This window comes from Nesoenas mayeri (assembly GCF_963082525.1).
Source record: "Nesoenas mayeri genome assembly, chromosome: W".
NCBI classification, from domain to species: Eukaryota; Metazoa; Chordata; class Aves; order Columbiformes; family Columbidae; genus Nesoenas; species Nesoenas mayeri.
In genome coordinates, this window is record NC_137553.1 from 12237505 (window position 1) to 12260660 (window position 23156).

The 23156-nt window shown below is 43.7% G+C and overlaps 1 protein-coding gene and 1 long non-coding RNA gene across 4 annotated transcripts in view; both read right to left on the reverse strand.

Annotated features, from left to right (window-relative positions):
• Positions 1 to 23156, reverse strand: part of LOC308051428 (protein FAM219A-like) — a gene marked incomplete at both ends in the record, with an annotated part of 155591 nt that overhangs the window by 100864 nt on the left and 31571 nt on the right. The gene's annotated exons all lie outside the window — the stretch shown is intronic.
• LOC308051429 lies at positions 1693 to 21246 on the reverse strand. The gene is made up of 3 exons (XR_013923488.1): positions 21199 to 21246; positions 12629 to 12730; positions 1693 to 1720 (listed from the first exon to the last, which is right to left on the reverse strand). It is a non-coding gene; the product is annotated as an uncharacterized lncRNA (long non-coding RNA).

A 23156-nucleotide genomic window follows, 5' to 3' on the forward strand; every position in this document is an offset into this window, starting at 1 on the left:
TTTAGGCACTTACTAGGTGTTAAGTCACAAGAATGGTATTTGTTAAGATAAACAGGAGAAGGTTAGGAGAGAATGCCCTTGCTCTCAGAAGATAAGATGGTGATACCAGTGCAAGAACCAGTTCATACTGTTTTTGTGGTTACAAGCCGAATAACAAAGGAATCTAATGCATATGCAAAGGATTTCCTGGAAACGCAATGAATATGTATGATCTGTGTGGATATAACCTGTGTCTGGGAATCGTTCAAGGCCCTCACTAGGTGGAGCTATCCCCGTGGGTGCCTGACACGCGTCATTAAATTGAATGTTTGCTTTTAAAACCTTAAACCCTGGTTTTAGAAGTTTCCTCAATTTGCCGATTTTATGGTATCAGCACCCTTTCTTGAAGATCAGATCAGATCAGTGTGTGATCTTGGAGAAGGGAGAAACAGGTTTCTGGGAGACTGAACCTGCTCTGTTGTCCTCAAGCATTGCCTCTCCTCTCCTCCCCTCCCTTTCACTTTCCCACCATTCTCAGCCAGCTCAGAGGATGCTGCCCCACTCTGGCTGCACACAGCCAGCAAGAAGGACCTCAGGAGGATGAGGGTTTACAGATCACAACAACTTACATTTCATAGCTCTATCTGAATAGAATAAGATGAGCCTCCCCTGCGCCGTAGCTTTACAGAGAGCAGCTCTGAAATCTAAGATCATGGGTAAAAAGCTACATCCAACAAGACTCTTCCCTGTTTGAATGAAACAAGAAATTAGCGGTTAGCAAAACCATCCCTAGAGCTGCAGCCTGGTGGCAGAGAAAGGAGAGGGCTGGGAGAGACGTCCTGGGCTGTGCAGAGAGAACAGCTTATCTCCATAGGGACAAGCATAGCACAGTGATCTGCCTTCCCTGCAGAAATGGCTGAGCAAGTGAAGCTTAGCATGCCAGGGCTCAAATCTATCAGTGCTGTGTGTGGTGGAGTGACTCTTTTTAGTCCACGCCATCACCATCTCTGCTGACTGCCTGCATCTGACCCACTCCTGCTTTGGCTACTGCTTTCACAGCAGCTCTGTAGGCTGAAAATGTTTAGGACTTCCTTGTTATCTGCCATATGAGAACATGTTTGTACAAAGTTCCCAGGGCATGAAACACACTGAGATCATTACCCAGCACTTCTGTGAGAAGCAGATGGTTTGCACTGAACCTGGCTGGTAGGTTTTTAGTCATGCCCATCCCTGCCCACATCAGGTGAGGGGCCTGAGGAGAGACCACTCTCAAAGCCAGGCTGCCAAGGCACCACTCTCCTGTGAGACGCACACACACTACCAAAGTCAGGTGACAGATGACTTTGTACACATTTGAGTGGCTATACTCTGTTATGATGTGATGAACAGCTAATTCATTGAAAGGGTCTGAAACACTAGTGGAGGTGGGAAGGTTCTTGGAAGAATGTGCCTGCCCTATGCACAACTGTAGCCCTTTCCCCCCCGTTACACATAGTACACTGTATTGTGTGTATGGTGATGCTAACAGAAGGATTTTCAGGCCTCAGACTACCCAGAAAATCCAGTCTATCCTCCCACCACTGAAGTAAGCCAGGACTGATGACATTTATGCCTCAGTATTAGGACTGAAGCTATGAAGTGAAGACACGGTATAATAGAATTATTATTAGTCCATGGGCAGCCATTTTAAGGAGGAAAGTTTATTTTCCTTTTTGCAGTGATTTCATGAGCAGACATTCTCCTATGGGGAGAGAAAACACAACTACATTAGAACAGTTGAATCTCTAGCAATAAGCTTTACCAAACAGCAAGTAGTGCAAGTAAGCATTTATTAACCAGAACAACAGAAACTCAATCAACAGAACATGTTGAAACATAAGGCTCCATAAAGTTTTACAGAACATTAGAAAGAAGACCTGAGCTGTACTGTACTGATCACAAGAGCATGAAAGCATGGAGATTCAACAGGTTAGAATTACTTGCTACATAGAACTAGCAAGGGAAAAAACATCTTTGCTCCTGCTAGTACATCCTTTGCAGCACTGGTTGTTTTTGTTTCCTTGAAATGCAAGGTAAAGATAGCAGAATGAGTTTAAGTGATTTATATCCTTATTAACATCAGTGACCTAAAAAAAAAGTAAGCATGGAACGTAAATTTAAGTCACTGACTAACTTCACATTTATGTGTTATTAGTTTTTACTCTGATGACTGGTCTCCCCATTTTTCAGACAAGGTTACCTTTCAATTTGCCACTAAATCTAGTCTTACATCATAGTAACTATTTTTGCTACTACTTTTGCTTTGCAAAAGTAATCACCCATTGTTATGTTTATCCAGTCTCTGGTGTCATGATAAATTAATCTGATTTCCCTCCCCCAAATTCCCATTCTTCTGCTGAAACTCTATATGAACAGCAATTGGAGGTCAAACGCACAAATCCAACTTTTAAAAAGCAACAAAAAGTCTTAAAAGCACTGCACATCTAAGTTTATAAATGCACATTTTGAATAAATGTGTTGCAATATTGATCAAATTTCTGACCATAGGTCCAACAAGATTTCAGAACAAACGTGTCTCTGTGCCTCAGACCTCTTTCACAGCTTGAAGACAAGTAAGCTTTCTTCCCTTTTTCCAACTCCTAATTGATTTCTCAGCTGTGAAAATTCAACTAGTTCAGTTTAATAACCTGAAAAATCTTCCTCATGCCCCAGAGAAGCTATGGCTTTGCACATCAAACCTAGGCACCAAGTATTCAGATAGCAACTTTTCCAGTTCGCTAGTTTGACAGCAAAATGTGGATATTACATGTTCTTCTGAATGTTCTATTTTTACAGTAGCAAGTTTATTTCACACAGGTTGATTCTGAATTAAATATTTGTCTTAAATCTTTAAAATAGATAATTACATATTTATAATTAAAACCAGTTATGTTAGCCAGTGAAATGCCTGGCAAGTTCCATCTGATTATCTGTCACCACTTGACAGACATCACTGGGTTGAGATTGCAACAATAAGCAATAATATCATAATCCAGATTTCTCCAGTAAAATGTTTCTGCATGTGTCTCTGAAATTTCCCTTACACTACACCCTTAAGTATCTCCCTCCATCTCTTCCTATCTTTTCATTATGCATTGTTAAATCCCCAAACATTTAATCTCCTGCCACCCACTCCCTGTCATGGATATTTTGCAGATGCTCAGAGCTTTACAGCTATTGAAGTCTGTGACTTCCAGGAAAGCAACTAAAGATAAAAAAGAGTGTATGTAGTAACCACTACATTCCCTACTTCTATGGTAATATTCCAAGAAACTTCCTTTAAACTTAGATATAAGACTGTTTCTCTGCTTAACTGTCTCTTTCACACAGGATCTCTAAAGAGTTATCTTTGTAGAAGAAGGAAAGTTGAAGAGTAGCAGAGAACAGGCTGACAACTAATCAGAAATCTCTGAAGCTTCACTACTTGTCTCCAGGGTGCAGAAATGCATCTTGTTCAGATTGGTACAGGACACACATATATAACTAACCAGAATGCTGCTCTCTTCCAGCAGCAGAAAGCAGTACGGCTTATCTTAGAGGTGATAAAAATGTGCAGTCTCAAGTAGCTGTATGAAAAACAACCCTCTCCACTTTTGAATTCTGTTCTGCTGACAAGCAGGTGTTAAGAAGTACACTGTTTTTTTTGCTTCAGTCTTGTTTCCTAGGTTTTGGCACATCTGGAGAAAGAGCTCATCATTTTACCTCCTTGCTGAGGTTAGTCTTTTCGCACTGGTCAGGTTTTGAGGTTCAGAGTGCTCAGTGCTTCTCTGGGTCAGACTGGTACTAATTTGGGTGTGGAGTGGAGCCAGGTTGGTTTGATGTGTAGTTTGAACTGATTTGCTTTCATGCTGGGCTGGACGTCTTGCCATCTCAGATGGGGGCGAGAGGGAGGTTTTATTCCCCCCTGCGCCCCTCCCCCAAGCAATGTTACTGCTAGAGAACTGTAATACTGCATGAAGGAGTGTGAGGGTGAAATATAAAGGCATCACCAGTGGATCCACAGTTCTAATTTTTTTTTTAATAGACTTATTCTGTGGTAAGTAGTTGTAAGAGACTTCTTAGTAAATTCACCATGCTAGTTTTTGAGGTCATGGGAGAGAATGAAAGAAAGGCCGTTTTTTGAGACCAGTGGAGTGCCAAATTTGGAACAAAGTTTTACCATATGAATTCTTGTATTTGCCAGAAAGTCCCATACCTCTCTTAGGTCAAGACTTGTTAAGAAATTGTAAGCTCAAATAACGTTTTCTGAGAATTCTGTTTAGTTGCATGGCCTACAAGAAGCTGCTTGGATGGTGCAGATCTGCTTGCTGCAAGTGAGAAATCTCCGAGGAAATTTTGAATGCTGTATTTCCACTAGTATTAACAGCATATGTTTCGATAACGCAAACACTACACTGATAGATCTGAAACAGGACTTCGATCCGGTAAGGGAAAACAATATCCAATAAATATGACAGCCAAAATGGAGTTAGAGATTTTGAGGAATAAATTTATGACAACCTTACAGGCTGACTGCATTTGATTGGACTTGCAGATTTGTCTATTTATAGCTACAACATAGAAACAACCTGTGGCTATTGTGGGACAGTATGATGAGAATGCTAACAGACTGATATACTGATAGTTACTCTGATCAAGAAATGCAGGGAATGAATTTAAGTCTTAATAGGCCATGATCCTTTTGTCATACATGGACCATTTGTGAAATCTAATTTTGATTTTTTTTAATTTGTGATCTATGTCCTTGTAAATTGCATTAGCTGATTTTCTTAACAGCACAGCTTTTGGCATGCCTAAATGTAAATTGCTGAAGAACCTGCAAGTCTTTAACATCAGGTCACAGACCATACTTGTATCTGGTCTGATCCTACATACTTGCACAGTTTTTGTTGATGGTTCTGGGAATTCTCATAAAGCTGTAGTGGTTTGGCAGGAAGATAACAATTGGCATCATTCTGTAAAAATTATTGAAGGTTCAACCCAATTAGCAGAACTTGGCACAGCTTTACATTACTTAGAGCTTTTTAAGGAGGAACCTCTAAATTTGATATGTGATTCTGAGTACGTAGTCAAGGTCCAATGCACGTATCTGATTTTGAACTGTTTTTTTGGTTTTTTTGTTTTGTTTTTTGTTTGGGTTTTTTTTGTTTGTTTGTTTTTTGTTTTTTTTTTTTTTTTTTTTTTAAAAAGGGGGGGGGAGAAGTAGGGAAAACACCACAAAACCAATTGTCAAAAGCATTGTATGTGATGAATCACTTATATCTAAGTGGTGCAGCCCAAATTTGCCCTGTGATGAAACACTTTGCAAGTGTGACCCAAAAACATGCTAAATCAGAAAGAACCTACATTAGTTATGGCCAAATCACTAGTTAATGGTCAATGGAAAAGGCCACATCAATTGATAACCTAGGGGAGAGGCTATGCTTGTTTCTTTACAGATCAAGGGCCGCAATGGTTGCTGGCACGAAACGTGAAACCTGTGTTATCTTCCTGACAATGACTGTTGCAGCTGCTGTGTTTTGGATGCCCGCACAGACAAAGACTAACATGTGGATTACTTTAGCCAACATGACTGACCAGGACTCCATATGCCTAGCTATGGCATCTCCGGAAAACCCGTTCCACACATGCTTGGTTGGCATGCCCCTTGATGACTACAGCAGCATTACACGACTGTTCCAAAATGGTGGTCAGTGCAAAGGCATTGCAACGAACTGTAATAATACCAACATGGCACTTTGGATTAATTGCCTCCCGGAAGCAGATATTGAACCACAGGAACTGGAATTGCTGGCATGTATGCCCATGGACACTTGTATCCAGCTGGTTTGTGAAAAGTGTCAGAACAATATACAAGAACATGAATGGATAAAACTGCAAAATGTTAATGCTACCCTTGGTGACTATAGAAATGAAACTCAATGGTGTAATGCCTCGCAGAAGAATCCAAGGGGTGTCATTGATAATGTGGGATAGCAACCCCAAAACCTCCTGTATGGTGTATTCTTGATCTGTGGAGACAGAGCCTGGCCAGGAATTCCTTTTAATGCTGTTGGAGGACTGTGTATTTTGGGACTATTAACTCTCTTAACACCCAATGTATCTATGATAATAGATTGCAGAAGAGCAAGACGAGAAAAACACTTTTTGCATGTATATGAGTCAAAATGTGATGATAATGTAGATTTTTGGGGATCAGGGTTAAGAGTTTTGGGATCTCTTGTACCTGGTGTTGGCACAGCTAAAGCTTTAAATACTTTAGAAAAATTAGGATGCTGGTTAGCTAAGCAAACCAACAGAACTTCTAAGGCTTTAAGTGGATTTTTGTTAGATGTAGATTCTGCAAGACATGCTACACTGCAGAATAGAGCCACAATAGACTTTTTGTTATTAGCTCAAGGACATGGGTGTGAAGATTTTGATGAGATTCGTTAAATAGTTTAGTGGTTGGGGGCTTTCAGGCTGGTTATCAGTAGTGAAAACAGGACTGATTGTCTTAATGATTGCTGTGACTGTGTTACTAATGTTGCCATGCATGATTTCTCTGCTGCAAAGGGCCCTGCAGCAGACAATGAAGGCAATTTTTTTAGCACAAATACAAAAAGGGGGAATTGTGGGACTATGGTGGGTCCGTGAATTCCCTGACAAAGGGCATGGGAACAGAAATCAGCCTTGAAGATATTAAGGCCTACCCATGAGAAAGATAGGAGCAAAGGGGTATTCGGAGATGTTAAGGATGTACCCGTGAGAGAGAAAGGAGTAGAAGAGTAACACTGATGATAGCAAAAATAGTCAATGAGATGTTACTGCTGTAACTTGTAACCAATAGTGAAGAGACACATGAATTGGTAAAACTGTATAAAAATGCACTTGTAGCAATAAATGGCATCTACTACTTTCATCCTGGAAGAATTTGGTCGATGTCGTTTGTCTGTCTCAACCACGACAATAAGGTGACCAAAAAAGCTAGGCATTGCTCAAACAAAGCAATGTATTTTTTATGCTGCAATTGCTTTTGGTCTCTGTGGCAGGTGTACCTCCCCCTCCTCCTGTTGTGCCTCAACCAGAAACTTCTAGTTCAGTAGACCACTATGGTCATGTATGTGGCCAAAAGTCAAAAGTTGATTGCAGGTGCAGATTACAAGGATCAGGATGGAGACGTCTGGGGAGACCCTGACAAAAGTAACTCTGACAAAATGGAGGAATTGGAGAGAAAAGACATGTGACCTCTTATTAAAATGGAGAGGCACACCTGTCCACAGGGCAGAAAACCCCAAGCCATTGTCTGTGCAGCCCTATGACAGGACCCTAGCCTAGTGAATTGCAAACAGTTTTTGCACAGACTGGGAGAAATGGAGACTGAAGAACTGTCAAGCAATGACAAGACGGAAGGGTGCTGGGGACCTGGAGTCTTTCTAAGAAAAGGATTGTTGGAATTAGCAGAAGAAATACAAAAACTGCCCGTACATGTTCGCATGGGCAGAAACATTACATAATGAAGTTACTTATGGATGAGGAATGGGATGGAGTGATCTAGGTGGCGCAGATGGGAGTAGGAGTACCCGACAAGCCAGTTGCGAGCCATGCACCGAATGCCCACCGCCCCAGGAGTCTGAGCCCTCCCAAGGCAAACCAGATCAAATTCCCAGTCCAGGAAGGAACAACTTGTTGGAGAAAGTGGTAGCACTGGAGGTGCCCCGAGCGATGTTGCGTGGATAGCTTACCAAGCGCATCTGGCAGATGGTGGATTGCTAGAGGAAAAAAAAAAATGGTTTGACAACTGCACTCCCCCCCTTCAGGAGGGGAAACTTGACCCTTTCATGCCTTTGTGGGGGGAACGAAATGAGTTAAAAAACTAAAAGCTGAGGATTTGGGCCGAGGCCACCCACTTTGCTGGTAAATTTGAGAAGAAACTTCTTCTCAGTAAGGGTAACATAACACTAGAACAGGCTGCCCAGGGGGGTTTGGAGTCTCCTACTCTGGAGGCATTCAAGACCTGCCTGGACACATTCCTGTGTAGCCTCATCTAAGTGTTCCTACTCCAGCAGGGAGATTGGATTAGATGATCTTTTGAGGTCCCTTCCAATCCCTAACATTCTGTGATTCTGTGAAATTCTTGCCAATGGCCCACTAACAAAGAACCTTATATACATATTCCTGTGGGTCCAAAACATATAAGTTTAGAGTTTTGAATTGACACAGGAGCTCAAATCAGTGTTTTAAACAAACAGCAAGCTGATGAGTTACGGATCAAACCACTGAGAAAAAAGCCATCATTATAGTATAGGTAAAAGGTGTAGCAGAAAGGTGTCCTTTAGCCTGAACTCAGTTTTGTCTGCCTGTGGAAAAGCGAATGATATCTGTGGAGGTCACCCTGAGCCCTTATAAGGGGAATGTAGTAGGGTTTGATATTTTGGTGGGTAAGTGATGGTGCCTACCTAATGGTAGTGTATGGAGACTTGGGAGCCATGGGGTGAAAGCTGCTAGCATTAGGACCCTGCAGCTCGTTCCCGTGCTGCTTCAGCTTAAGGAAGCTGCTAGCATTGGGAACTTGCAGTTCACTCCCACGCAGCTACAGCCTAAAGAAGCTGCTAGCATTAGAACTTTACAGCTTGCTCCCTCATAGCAACTATCCAAAACAACCTGTACTCACAATACTCCCTGCTGAGTGCAGCAAGACAGGGCATTACAGAGGTCATTAATGATCTTGAAAAAAGACAGATAATCAGCCGCACTCATTCTCCCTATAATTCTCCCATGGAGCCGCTTTGCAAGTCTGATGGGTGATGATGCTTAACCACTGATTATCAAAAATTGAATAGTAGCACCCCACCCCTAACAGCCACTGTCCCAAACATAACTTCAGTGATGACTGCGATAGAAGCAGCAGCCTATCTATGGATGGTCACCCTAGATGTCAAAGATATGTTTTTCATGTTTCCCCTAAGAAAGGAGGACAAACTCAAATTTGCCTTTACCTGGGAAGGAAAACAATACACTTTGAATCAGCTTCCAGGAGGGTATAGACACTCTCCCACTATTGCCCACAATGCCCTAGCTGCAATCCTCAACACTGTGAAAGTGCCCTTGGGCATTCACATACATCAATATATAGATGACATCCTGGTGGGCAAAAACAATAAGGAACAGGTTGGGCAGGTAGCCAAGACTATCTGGAACCTATTGACAAAAAATGGATTAGATATTCCACCTTCAAATGATAAGGTCCCAGACAGGAAATTAAATTCCTAGGGGCTCGGTGGATAGCAGGAGCTATTACAGTACCAGATGATGCCCTGTCAGCTATTGAGAAGAGGCAGACCCCAAATAGCAGAGTTGCAACACCTATTGGGCACATTGGGGTACTGGAGAAAACACATACCAGCATTTTTGGTGATTGCCTGCCCTCTTTAAGACCTGTTTCAGAAGAACATGAAATGGGTTTGAACCCCACAGCATACAGAGGCCCTTGACATTCTAAAAGACAAACTTAAAATCTATGAGAAGCTAGGCCTGCTGCACCCACAGGATCTGTTAAAGGTGAAATGGGGTTTTGCAGAGCATGCTTCATATTGTGGCATATTTCAAAAGGGACCATATGGGCTGGTCAGACCCTTGTTGTTTTCTTCCACCACATTCAAGGAAACTGAATAGTGATACTCAGAGTGGAAGAAGGGACTTCGCTCACTCACCTGAGCAGTTATGGAGGTAGAGAGATTGTGTACATCACAGGACATTATCATGCAAGGCCCTTTTCCACTCTTAAACTCAATCCTTAAAGGGTTGCTCCTCCCCAAGGGGGTGGCGCAGAAAGCAACAACATAGAAGTGGTATGTCTATTTGGAAGGAATTAGTCAGCTATTGCCATTGAAAGAGGGCTCTGTCAAAGTTTCAAAGCTCCAACAACCCGTGAACCCTGACTCAATCCTGCTAAGCTTGCCTTGTAAGCCTTCTCCAATTGAGGAGGTGCCTGAGCTAATCCAAAATTCAGACACACGAGGGGTTTGGTTTACCGATGTGTCAGCAGTGGTTCAAGATTGGGCTCGAGGGGAGGGTATTAAGTGGGTGTTCCATATACTGTATTACCCCCAAGCCAAGTGAACTATGGAGTGGACTAAGGGTCTGATTAAAAAGCATACTGATGTCTTGCAACCCATTTGGGACACACAGTTAACACAAGCAGTCCTCATTGTCAATAACCACTGAGGGAGTTAAGGAAGCCCCAAAATCAGGGCATTTTGCCCTGAGAGGCCACCAATAGACAATGATTCTATACCAAACAATGGAAAGGACCAGCCTCCACTGAAAACACATGTGGGCCAACCTGTCATGGTGAAGCTGCCCTCTATCAGCATTGTGCCCATGACCTTGGCAAAACCCAAAGGCTTATATGCTTAGGAAGCTCTGGACAGCAGTGGGAAAACCCATTGTATTAGTGCTCAGTGGATAATCCCTGACTTCTATCCTGAAAGCCCAGTTTCAAAGCCTGAGGTGAGTTTGGTGTTTTCGTACAGGACAATGCAGAAACAGACACTTGAAACAAGTTTAAGGTTGTTAATGTGGATGGTGATGGTAATGAACTGGGTTCTGGCATAATGGAACTTACAGATACAGAACTAAATTTGTACACCTGTAAAGGGGACTCTCTAAAAATGGCACTACTTTTGTTTCTGTTGCTATGGTTATGACTCAAATATTTTCTCTTTTGAAAGTGGCCAAATGTGTCAAACTGGACAAGGAATCTTTGCCTTTAAATGTACCTGTGCAGAAGAGCTATTTAATAATAAATAATAAGAAATAAAAAATAAATAATGCAGAATAATAGCATAAATGTGGGAGAAGAACCAGTAGTAGCCAGATGTCTTGGACATGTCGATAGACGAGTGCTGTGTCCATATCCGGAATGTATCAATGCCACTTCAGGACCAAATCAACAAGATGAAGAAAGCAGCAAATGACTCAGAGGCAACTGTTGCCACACTGGGAACTAATTGTTTGGGAAAAGTGTTTCATCTTTCTTCTGTCAAGATGGCTAACCAGCCTTCTACAACCTCAGGATGGTGCTTATCTACTTACCTGTTGCTGTTAATGATTGTTGTTATAATTCTATCCTTGATTACTTGTTGATCAATATTGTATTGTTGATTACTGATAGTATTTGTAATAGTTGGAAGATAACTGAGAAATGATGATTCACAGTGGGCACTAAAGCTCACTGAAACTGCACTCCCTTTTAACTTTAGAGGCAAGAAGTGATTGCGCCACCACTCCAAAGAGACCAGTTGAATCATGACTGTGGTCACAGGGTGGATGTGTAGCAGGTGCACCTCCTTCCCATCCCCTCCTCCCCCTGAAAGAACCAGAAACTTCCAGGCCAATGGACCACTATGGTTATGTATATGTCCCTTGATCAACAGACAGGGCCCTTGATCAATGAAACACCTCAGCTGAGAGAAGTTTCTAGACCACTACCATAAATGACCACAAGCTCAGATTCCACTAGGGTATAAATTGAGCCTGCTAGAGACACCCTTTGAGTTGGTCTTCCTTGGAGCAACAGGTCTGCAGTTGAAGACTCTCCTCCTTAGGTCTGGGGTGACATCAAAGGAAATTTCCTTGAGGACTGAGACATGTTGCCTTACTGGTGGGTGTTCATATCTTCTGGGTACCCTTGAGAGTCCTCACTTTCTTATGAGTGGGTAGATGTGCAATTTGAATCATCGTTCTAAAGTTTTGGGAATCTCTTGAGTCTGAATCGGCTGTGTAGCAATTGAACTCCCAACCAGTATCCAAATCTGTGTTCTATAATCTTGTCGGAGTGCTGAATGATTTCGGATAAACCCCATTTCTAGTTGGTTCTCTGCTAAAAAATTCTGGTTAGAATAAAGTCTGTTTGGAGCTTATCACCTGCCTAAATTGATTTTTGGGGTGCTTCCATGACAGTCTCTGACATGTTTATTCCTATACCTGTACTGTGAAGAGGCTACCCTTGGCTGTACAACCCACTTCAGGGCAGCAGGAAAGGAAGAGATGTCTAGCAGAAAGCAGAGGCCTCCCTCCTCCAAATTCTGAAGAGGGAGGTAAATTTATGCTGATTTGTTTAGAAAAAGAGTTTGGTGCTGAGAGGACCACTGCAGTCATCAGCCACAGCAAGAAGTGCACCCTCAAGGCATGTATCCAAGTGTTACATTTGATATTGCCTGGAAAAGCTCCCTCCATTCCAGCAGGGTTTGGTGGCAGGTTTGTGTCTACCAAGGTTTTAGAAACTTTGGAAAAGATTTTACTACCTTCCCATCAGAAGCCTTGTTACAGGTCACTGGTCTCTGGTGTTTCTTCATCATCCCTACTGCTGCCTAATTACAGCTTAATTCTTGTCAGAAATCCCAACCCACTGAACATCCGAGAAGCCTGAGGCTCCCTCTTCTGTGCATAGGGCTGATAGATGGGTTGTGTTTTCAAGTTCTCCAGGGGCTCTTTTTCTCTGCTCTGCTACAACTTGTCATAGATGCAACAACCTGCATCACATCTTAGGAGGTCACATGACCTGTGTGCCTGCTGTTAACCCTTTGCCAACATCTACACCTTGTCACACAGAAAACAACTTACAAACCTCTGCTGGAAGTCTGTGAGACATCTTTCCTCAAATATTTCATATGCAGTCTCTTTGCAGATGCACACAAAGCTCAGTGGCTCTCACACCAAGGACAGAAACCTGCAATTGCACAAAAACATACTTGACTGTGCCCCAGAATTTAAAGTTGGAACTGACACTGCAGCAATCTGAAGTAACCTGGGGGGACAGCACCAGGAGAGCTGGCAGCAAGAAAGATTGTTTAAGAAAGCCATGTTTAGTGACATCTTTGAAAGCAAACTAGCTGATTTGCAGAATATGTCATGCAAAATAGCGACATGTTATAAAGTCTCAGCCAAAGCAACTCCCTGTGCAGGAAAGCCTCAAATCTCCGTTGAGCACAAGTATGTGAGTGTTTATGAATAAAAGGGCTGTGTCTCAGTCTGCTCAGAGAATCATAGAATAGTGTGGGTTGGAAGGGACCTTCAAAGGTCATCTAGTCCAACCCCCTGCAATGAGCAGGGACATCTTCAACTAGATCAGGTTGCTCAGAGCCCTGCCCAGCCTGGTCTTGAATGTTTCCATGGGGCATCTACCACTTCTCTGGGCAACCTGTTCCAGTATTTTACCACTCTCATAATAAATTTCTTCCTCATGTCTAGCCTGAATCTCCTCTCCTTTAGTTTAAAACCATTATCCCTTGTCCTATCATAACAGGCCCTGCTAAAAAGTCTGTCCCCATTTTTCTTATAGGCCCCTTTTAAGTACTGAAAGGCTGCAATAATGTCTCCCCGGAGCCTTCTCTTCTCCAGGCTGATCAAACCCAGCTCTCTCGGTCTTTCCTCATAGGAGAGGTGTCCCATTCCGCTGATCATTTTTGTGGCCCTCCTCTGGACCATCTCCAACAGGTCCATGTCTTTCCTGCCCTAAGGGCTCCAGAGCTGGATACAGTACTCCAGGTGGGGCCTCACCAGAATGGAGTAGAGGGGCAGAATCACCTCCCTTGACCTGCTGGCCATGCTCCTTTTGATGCAGCCCAAGATACTATTGGCCTTTTGGGCTGTAAGCGCACATTTCCAGCTCATGCCCAGTCTTTCATCCACCAGTACCCCCAAGTCCTTCTCCATAGGGCTGCTCTCAGTCCCTTCATCCCCCAGTCTGTATTGATACCAGGCGTTGCCCCAACCCAGGATGCCTCTGGATGGCACCCCATCCCTACAGTAACTGACTGTTAAGAGAAATCAAGTTTTCTTCCATATTTTTTAAGTAAAGACACTTGTGCTCAGATTTCCATGCTGCCTCCCTTGCAGTTATTTACAAAACACATTCTGTAGGGCTCACATAAAAATCCAGTCAAATAAGTGAACATCAACAGAATCTCCCCCTCTAGACTCACTCTTCACAAGTAACTTTACTGGAAGCAGCTTGAATGTGTTAGTAAGTGAAGACGTAACTGTGAGGCAATAGAACCTCTGCATGACTAGCACGCACCCTTGCATAGCAAATCTCTTCCATGTGGAAAAAAAAACAAACAAACAAAAAAAAACCAGTGCTCTGAGGGACTTACTACTGAGTTACTGCAGTGCAGCTGAAAGACAATTCCACTTAGCTTTAAACGAGTTACCTGAGGTATATTTTCATCAGAAAAGCATGAAGCTGACTGCAAGCTAATTTATCTGCCTTCTGGGACAGACTTCACAGTCCTGCTGGGCTCTATGCTGGGATATCTGGACAGAGATTAATATTTTAACATTAATTCAGGCATGTCTATACTATGCTGGAATTGTTGATGCGGTTACAGCACAGATGCACTCTTAGATGTTCCTGGGAATGGAATCATAGAATCATTTTGGTTGGAAGAGACCCTCAGGATCATCGAGTCCAACCATAAATGAACTCTAGCACTAAATCATGTCCCTAAGAACATCATCTAAATGCCTTTTAAACACCTCCAGGGATGGTGACTCCACCACTGCCCTGGGCAGCCTGTTCCAATGTCTGACAACCCTTTCCGTGAAGAATTTTTTTCCCTAATATCCAACCTAAACCTCCCCTGGCGCAACTTGAGGCCATTTCCTCTTATCCTATCACTTGCTACTTGGGAGAATGCTACATGCTACAACCTCCTTTCAGGTAGCTGTAGACAGCAATAAGGTTTCCCCTCGGCCTTCTTTTCTACAGGCTAAACAACCCCAGTTCCCTCAACCACTCCTTATAAGACTTGTGCTCCAGACTCCTCACCAGCTTCATTGCCCTCCTCTGCACTCTCTCTAGTACCTCATTGTCCTTCTTATGATGAGGGGCCCAAAAGTGAACACAGTATTCGAGGTGCGGCCTCACCAGTGCTGAGCACAGTGGCACAATCACTTCTCTAGTCCTGCTGTGTCGTAAGACGATGTGGAGAATGAAAAATTGCTGCCAGGACCTCTTTGAGCACGACGGGTGGGCCGGCGAGAGTAATGAGTCTAATTCAATATGAATTTAACATCAATACCCTTTAATGAACTCTTAACAACACTGAATTGTGGGAAACTGCAGTGGGTCTGTGGAATCCTTGACAGAAAATATGGGAGTAGAGATCAGCCTTGAAGATATTAAGATTTACCCTTGAGAAGGATGGGAGTAAAGGAGTATCCAGAGGTATGGAGTTGCACCCGTGAGAGAGGAGAGATGTACCTGTGAGAGAGAAGGGGCTAGAAGAATAACATGGATGATAGCAAAATTAACCAATGAGATGTTAATGCTGTAACTTGTAACCAATAGTGAAAAGACACATGAACTGGTAGAATTGTATAAAAATGCACTTGTAGCAATAAATGGAACCTATTACTTTCATCTTGAAAGAACTTGGTCCATGTCGTTTGTCCGTCTCAACCGCGACATCTGGTGACCCCGACGTGATCCTGCCTAAAGAGGATCTCGCCTAACAAGGTGACAGCGTGGAAGCTGTGAACAGCCGAAGAAGAGCTGTGGAGATGGAGCCTGGTACAGCTGACAAGAGCAGTCGAAGGAGCTGCCAATCCGGATCGATTTGAAAAGACACCTCGTTAAGGAGTAGGTGAGCTACCGGGAACATGGGGGGAAACTTATCTAAAGAAGAGGGTACTATATTATCTACATAGAAGCTGCTTCTGAAGAAGCAGAGTGTTAGTCTTCCGGAACTGACTTTAAGAAAAATGTTACTATGGGGCAAAGCACAAGGTTTAGAGGTTAATCCTGTGACAGCATTTAGTGTGTCACAATGGATGGACTTGGGAGATAAACTGTTTGACAGTGCTACCCAAGGGTCCAAGGAAGCAACTGAACTGTTAACAACCTGGCGCTTGCTATTAGATACTCTGAAAGAGTTAAAACAGCAACAGGATAAGGCAGAGGCGGCCGAGGGGGATGGCCTTCCTGGCTCTCCTGGGCCAGACTCGGAGGAAAAAGCAAGATTAAGTACTACTCCGACCCCCTCTATTACTAAAGATTCGTCAAAACCGCCCAAGTCCATATTATCTGACATGGATAAGGATCCGCGACACTTTCTTGGAAAGTTAAAAGGAATAAAGGAGGAGCGTACGTATGTGTGGCCCCGAGATCAGAAAAAAACTATGAAAGAGTCATATACATATGTGTGGCCCCGAGATCAGATAAAAGCTATGAAAGATTCACATGAAAAAACAGCATTGGGTTGTGCACGGTCTTGGGAGGGGCCCTCGGAGCACCGGTCAGAGCACCGGTCAGAGCAGTGCGTTTGGCCGATTGCTCCGCCATCATCAATCATGGCTCAAACCTCTCCTCTACCATCATCAACCACGGTTCCGCCATCTGCGTCACCGCCATTAATCACAGTTCAACCCTCTGCCCCGCCGCTATCAGTCGTGGAAGAAAAAAATTGACATTTTTTTTCCTATCCCCCCTTGCCTGGAGATTTAGGTGGGGAGGACCTCCCCGTGGTGAGCCAGACCGAGCCAAATAATGTAATTCCTATAGATTTGAGCCCCTCCAGCCTGCCTCTGCCCCCGCCCCCCTCCCACGCTGCTGCAGAGCAAATTCCTGAGGGTGGGGATGGAGTTTGAGAGCATAAACTGAACTTACCAAAAAGCTGGGATTTACCCCCTGCTTCGATTACAGTTAGACCCCGGGACCCTGTGCATTTCTGGAAAAGGGTGAAGCAAAAAGCTATGGAGATAGGAGAGTGGGACTTATCTGAAACTATATCGGTTCCTACCCCTGTTATTGAGGCGCCACCCGTTGAACCTGTTGACTCTATGGCGTTTCCTATCCTATATCATAACCCTGCAGGGGGGGAGCCCCATGAGCATGTTTCTTATTCCTGGAAAGTAATTCGAGATTTGCAAAAAGCCACTGCTCAGTACGGGCCTAACTCCCCTGCAGTTATGCAGCTGTTACATTTGTTATCTATGGAACCTATGACTCCCTACGATGTTTCTCAGTTAGCTCAGATTATTTTTCAAACTGTACAGCTCTCAGTGTTTCGAAGTATTTGGCAGCAAAGGGTTGAGGCACAAGCAGTGGTAAACGTACGCTTCCCACAAACTGATCCCCGTTCTTCTACTGGTGTGAATGTATTGATGGGCTCGGGGCATTTTATTGATCCGCAACTTCAAGTGCAATGGCCTCCTCTAGTGCTTGAGCAAGTGAAAGTCATAGGGATCCAGGCTATAATTAGAACAGCAGAGCTGGCAGAACCAAAACAGAGATATACTGCTATCAAACAGGGTCCTAAAGAGCCGTTTCTTTCCTTCGTTGAAAAATTACTAGCGTCTGTAGAACGTCAGGTATTCGATGCGAACGTCCGGGGACTGCTAGTAAAACATCTAGCTCATGATAATGCTAATACAGATTGCCAAAAGGTGATTGATGCCTTGCCAGGGGATCCAACTTTAGAAGCAATGATTACTGCTTGTGCCAAGGTCGGTTCAGTGGAACATAAAATGTCTGCACTTGCTGCTGCTATGGCAGCAGCTAAAATACAATATCAACAGTGCTATGAACACGGTCGGAATGGTCATGTAAGACTCCTCAGTCCATGTAAAAACAAACAGGCTTCAAAAGCTGTACAGACACCTGTCTATAATACAGCCTCAGTAACTTGCTTCAAATGTGGAAAAAAGGGACATTTTTTCTAAGCAGTGCCATTCTAGGTATTATTCTAACGGACAGCTACTGCCACAGGGAAACAACAAGACGAGCGCGAGGGGGCGCGTGCGGACACAAATGCCTCCTTCAACAACGCCTTGTAACCCTGGCAATCTGTTTCTGGGGTCAGTGCACATGCAGCCCTCTGTGACACACTATCAGGAAAAAACAGCGCAGCAGCCGGGATGGATGTATCCACCGCCCATACAGTAACTATAACAACTCAAGAGGTGCATAAAGTGCCCCTGGATGCTTGGGGGCCAATTGGCAGGGGACTGAGTGCTTTGTTAATAGGACGATCAAGTAGTACTCTGCAAGGATTAATGGTACACGTGGGGGTTATTGATGCGGACTATACAGGACAAATTTGTGCCTTGGTTTCCACAGCGACACCACCTGTGACAATACAAAAAGGAACACTTTTAGCTCAACTTGTGCCCTTTTTGAGTTCTGTTCCTAGGACTGAGCAAGTTCTTCGTGGGGACAATGGACCTGGTTCAACTGGAAAGTCACTTATTTTTTGGTCTCAAACAGTGTCAGAGAAAAGGCCACAAATGGTTTGTACACTCATAATGAATGTTTTTGTTCCCAGCCAGGTGACCCTTACTAAACTGCTTGATACAGGAGCAGATGTCACTATAATTTCACAACAGGACTGGCCTCCTTCTTGGCCCTTGGTTTCAAATACTGTGGGGGTGATGGGACCGGGTGGAGTTGCAAACAGTTTGATGTCAGCTAAACCAATAGTGATTGCTAATCCTGAAAACCAAAGGGCTACAGTGAGACCTTATGTGGCCCCAGCCCCGCTAAATTTGTGGGGGAGGGATTGCCTAGGGCAGTGGGGAGTACGGATAACTACGGATTTTTAACAGGGGTCACTGTGATGCAGAGTGTTTCTCGGCCCACTTTAGCACTGAGATGGCTAACTGACAGACCAGTATGGGTCAATCAGTGGCCCCTTGCTCAGGAAAAACTTACAGCCCTGCAATCCCTTGTGATGGAACAACTAGCTGCGGGACACATAGAGGTCTCACATAGCCCTTGGAATACTCCTGTGTTTGTTATCAAAAAGAAGTCTGGAAAATGGAGATTATTACATGACCTACGAAAGGTTAATGAGGTTATGGCAGCTATGGGAGCTTTGCAACCAGGTTTACCTTCTCCTACAATGATTCCAATGCAATGGGAAATTGTTGTAATAGATTTGAAGGATTGTTTCTTTACTATTCCTTTAGCAGAACAAGACATGGAAAAGTTTGCCTTTACTGTTCCATCTGTAAATAATGGAGAGCCAGCAAAAAGGTATCATTGGAAAGTGCTGCCACAAGGGATGAAAAATTCACCTACCATATGTCCATGATATGTGGCAAAAGCTTTGAGTCCAGTACGTGCTTTGTTTCCATCAGGGTATTGCTATCATTATATGGATGACATTTTGTTGGCCGCAGCAACGCCACAAGAATTGAGTGAAATGGAAAATAAAGCAGACAGTGATACCACAACCTATAAAACTGCAAGTAAAAATCAAAACACTGAATGATGTGCAAAAATTGGCAGGAATGATCAATTGGGTAAGGCCTTATGTAGGAATCCCCTCTTCTCAATTGCAGCCATTGTTTGATCTCTTGCGAGGAGACACTAATATTTCTGCCCCTCGCACCTTGACAACAGAAGCACAGCAGGTAATTGCGAAAATTGAACAAGCAATCAGTAGTAAGCACGTATGGAGAATTGATTTGACAGTGTCTGTACAAGCAGTTGTTTTGATTGATCAATGCATTCCTTTTGCTATGATCGCACATTGGCATGAGAAGTGGGAAGATCCTCTACATATTTTAGAGTGGGTCTTTTTGCCAGCCAAATCAAAAAAGACAGCCCCAGGTCTTTTTGAACTGGTGGCTCAGGCAATTATTAAAATCAGATTACGTTGCATAGAATTAATGGCAAGAGATCCAGAAACGATCATGCTTCCTGTGCAAAGTGATTATTTTGAGTGGTGTATGGCTAATAGCTCTGCACTACAAGCAGCTATGATGAATTATACGGGTCAAATCAGTTATCATTTGCCCTCACATCCAGTGATTAAATTAGGCAGTCGGGTAAGATTTGGTCAGAAGCAATTGAATCAATCAAGCCCAGTAAATGGACCTACAGTATTTACAGATGGATCAGGAAGGACGGGCAAGGCAGCCATTGTTTGGAAGGATGGGCCACAGTGGCAACATCAAGTAGAATATCAGGAAGGATCACCACAAGTGGTCGAACTTAGAGCAATGACCATGGCATTTCAGGCCTTTCCTGGCCCTGTGAATATTGTGACAGACTCTGCTTATGTGGCTGGGCTTGTGCAATGGTTGGATAAAGCTGTATTGGGACATGTGTCTAATGAAAAGTTATTTGGTGTTTTAAAACTGTTATGGCTTGAAATTCAGAAGCGTCATCATTAATATTATGTCATGCATGTTAAAAGTCATACTACATTACCAGGTTTCATAATAGAAGGAAATGCAAAAGCAGATTCTCTAGTTTCAGCAGTGACTTTAGGACCTGTTCCTGATGTTAAACAACAGGCAATAGCATCACATCATTTCTATCATCAAGGCTATCGTGCCTCGAGACGACACTTTGGTATTTCAAATTCTGAGGCACGTGCTATTGTTGCTGCGTGCCCTGATTGTCAAGGATTCCACAGACCCGCTGCAGTTTCCCACACTGAATATCAATGTCCGCGAGACCACGTTTTTCCAACCCTTATATACTCTATAGCCAAAGGCCATGTGGCAAGCACAGGCTACGATTGGTTACACTTGCAGTCACTCTTCCCCCCCCACTATGGTGATTAGCTGCAGGGCACTGTCCACAAACTTTTAATGCGCAGCGACGATGGCAGCACCCCTCCTGCAGCCTGGGTTGAGGGCAGATCAGCTTCTGTTTACTTCCGTGCAGTCCCAGTGCACCTCAGTCACATCAAGTGCTGGCTTGTTCACAGCACACAGCCCAAAACTCTCCACACTGCTGGCCACACTATTCTTGATACAAGCAAGGATGCTGTTGGCCTTTTTGGCCACCTGGGCACACTGCTGGCTCATATTCAGCTGGCTGTCAATCAACACTCCCAAATACTTTTCTTCCAGGCAGCTTTCCAGCCACTCTTCCCCGAGCCTGTAGTGCTCCATGGAGTTGTTGTGACCCAAGTGCAGGACCCAGCACTTGGCCTTGTTAAACCTCATACACTTGGCCTCAGCCCAATGATCCAGCCAGTCCAGATCCCTCTGTAAGGCCTTCCTACCCTCTAGCAGGTCAACACTCCCACCCAATTTGGTGTTGTCTGCAAATTTACTAAGGGTGCACTCAATCCTCGCATCCAGATCATTGATAAAGAGATGAAACAGAACTGGACCCAATACTGAGCCTTAGGGAAAACCTCTCATGACCGGTCGCCAACTGGATTTGGCTGTACTCACCACAACTCTTTGGGCTCGGCCATCTAGCCAGTTCTTTATCCATCGCAGAATACACCCATCCAGGCCATGAGCTGCCAGTTTCTCCAGGAGAATGCTGTGGGATATGGTTTCAAAGGCTTTACTGAGGTCTAAGTACACAACATCCACAGCTTTTCCCTCATCTACTAGACGGGTCATCTTCTTGTAAAAGAATGGAGAACCATTCTGAATGGAAAAATGGAGAACAGTTCTGCAGACCCATTCATTTTCCCATACAGTTGTAACAGTCATCACCACCATGAAGCCAAGGACTGCTTATGTAATAACCTATCCCATACCAGACAGGAGGTTCTTTCCGTGAAAGAGACTTAAGAAACCTATTAAAGATAATGATATGTTGCTCATAGGGAGAGTTAATCCCATGCCAGTTAGCTGAAAGACACAAACAAGTTATTAAGTTGTAAGACACAGAAGTTGTTATAGAAATACAGACACATTCATATACTTCTGGTCTATACAAAAGTGAAACCGTTTCAGAATTGTAGGACCCGCATTAAGCCAGGTTGTAACATCCTGTCTGTAGGAACAAGAAGGGTGGTGACTATTCAGGGAGAACAGAGGATGTGGACATCATACTGACAGAAAGAAAACTGACAGCAAGACCTCAACTCTGGATATGAGGAGAGCAGACTTCAGGTTGTTCAGAGAACTACTTAGTAAGGTCCCCAGGGAAGAAGCTTTTCAAGATGCTGGGGACCATAAGTGTTGGTCACTTTTTAAGTACCACCTATTAAAAGCACAGGACCAGGCAATTCCAAAATGCTGAAAATGTAGTAGGCAAGGCAAAAATCGAGCTTGGCTGAGCAGGGATCTTCTTGAACTAAAGTGAAAAAAGAAAGTTTATAGTCAATGGAAGCAAGGTCAGGCATCATGGGAGGATTACAGAGATGCTGCTTGCCACTGTAGGGAGGAAATTCACACTGCCAAAGCTCAATTAGAATTGAAGCTGGCCAATACTGTGAAGGACAATAAAAAAGGCTTTTTTAGATATATTAATGGCAAAAGGCAAACTAGAAATAACATTGGCCCATTACTCGATGAGCATGGTCACCTTATTAACAGGGACATAGACAAAGCTGAGACGTTTAATGCTTTCTTTGCCTCAGTCTTCGACACCAAAGATGGACTCGGGAGGGGGGCATTGCCCTGGGCTAGAGAACCATGGAACCATGGCTGTGAGAAAAAAACCTCCCAATGAATCCGGAACTTGTATGGGATTTGCTACTTCAGCTAGATCCCTACAAGTCATTGGTACCTGATGGGATTCATCCAAGGGTACTTAAAGAGCTGGCTGATATAGCAAGACTTCTCTCCATGATTTTTCAGTGCTCCTGGGAATCTGGAGAGGTCCCAATCGATTGGAGGCTGGCAAACGCTGTCCCAATCTACAAGAAGGGCAACAGGGATGACCCTGGTAACTACAGGCCTGTCAGCCTCACTTCTGTTCCTGGCAAAATCATGGAGAAGATTATTCTGGGAGTTATCGAAAAACATCTGAATGACAATGCAGTCATTGGTCTCAGTCAGCACAGGTTCATGAGGGGAAAGTCCAGCTTAACAAAATTTCTTTCTACAACAAGGTTACCCACCTAGTCGACCAAGGGAAGCCTGTCAATGTGATATTTTCGGATTTCAGGAAAGCCTTTGATACTGTCTCTCACAGTATCCTCCTGGACAAGATAGTCAGCATACAGCTGGATAAACACACAATACAGTGGGTGGGCAATTGGCTGATGGGCCAGGTTCAAAGGGTTATAGTAAATGGGGTTATGTCGGGCTGGCGACCAGTCACTAGTGAGGTTCCACAAGGATCCATCTTAGAGACGGTACTCTTTAATGTCTTCATAAATGACTTAGACACAGGACTTGAGGGAATACTAAGCAAGTTTGCTGATGACACAAAAATGGGTGGAGCCGTT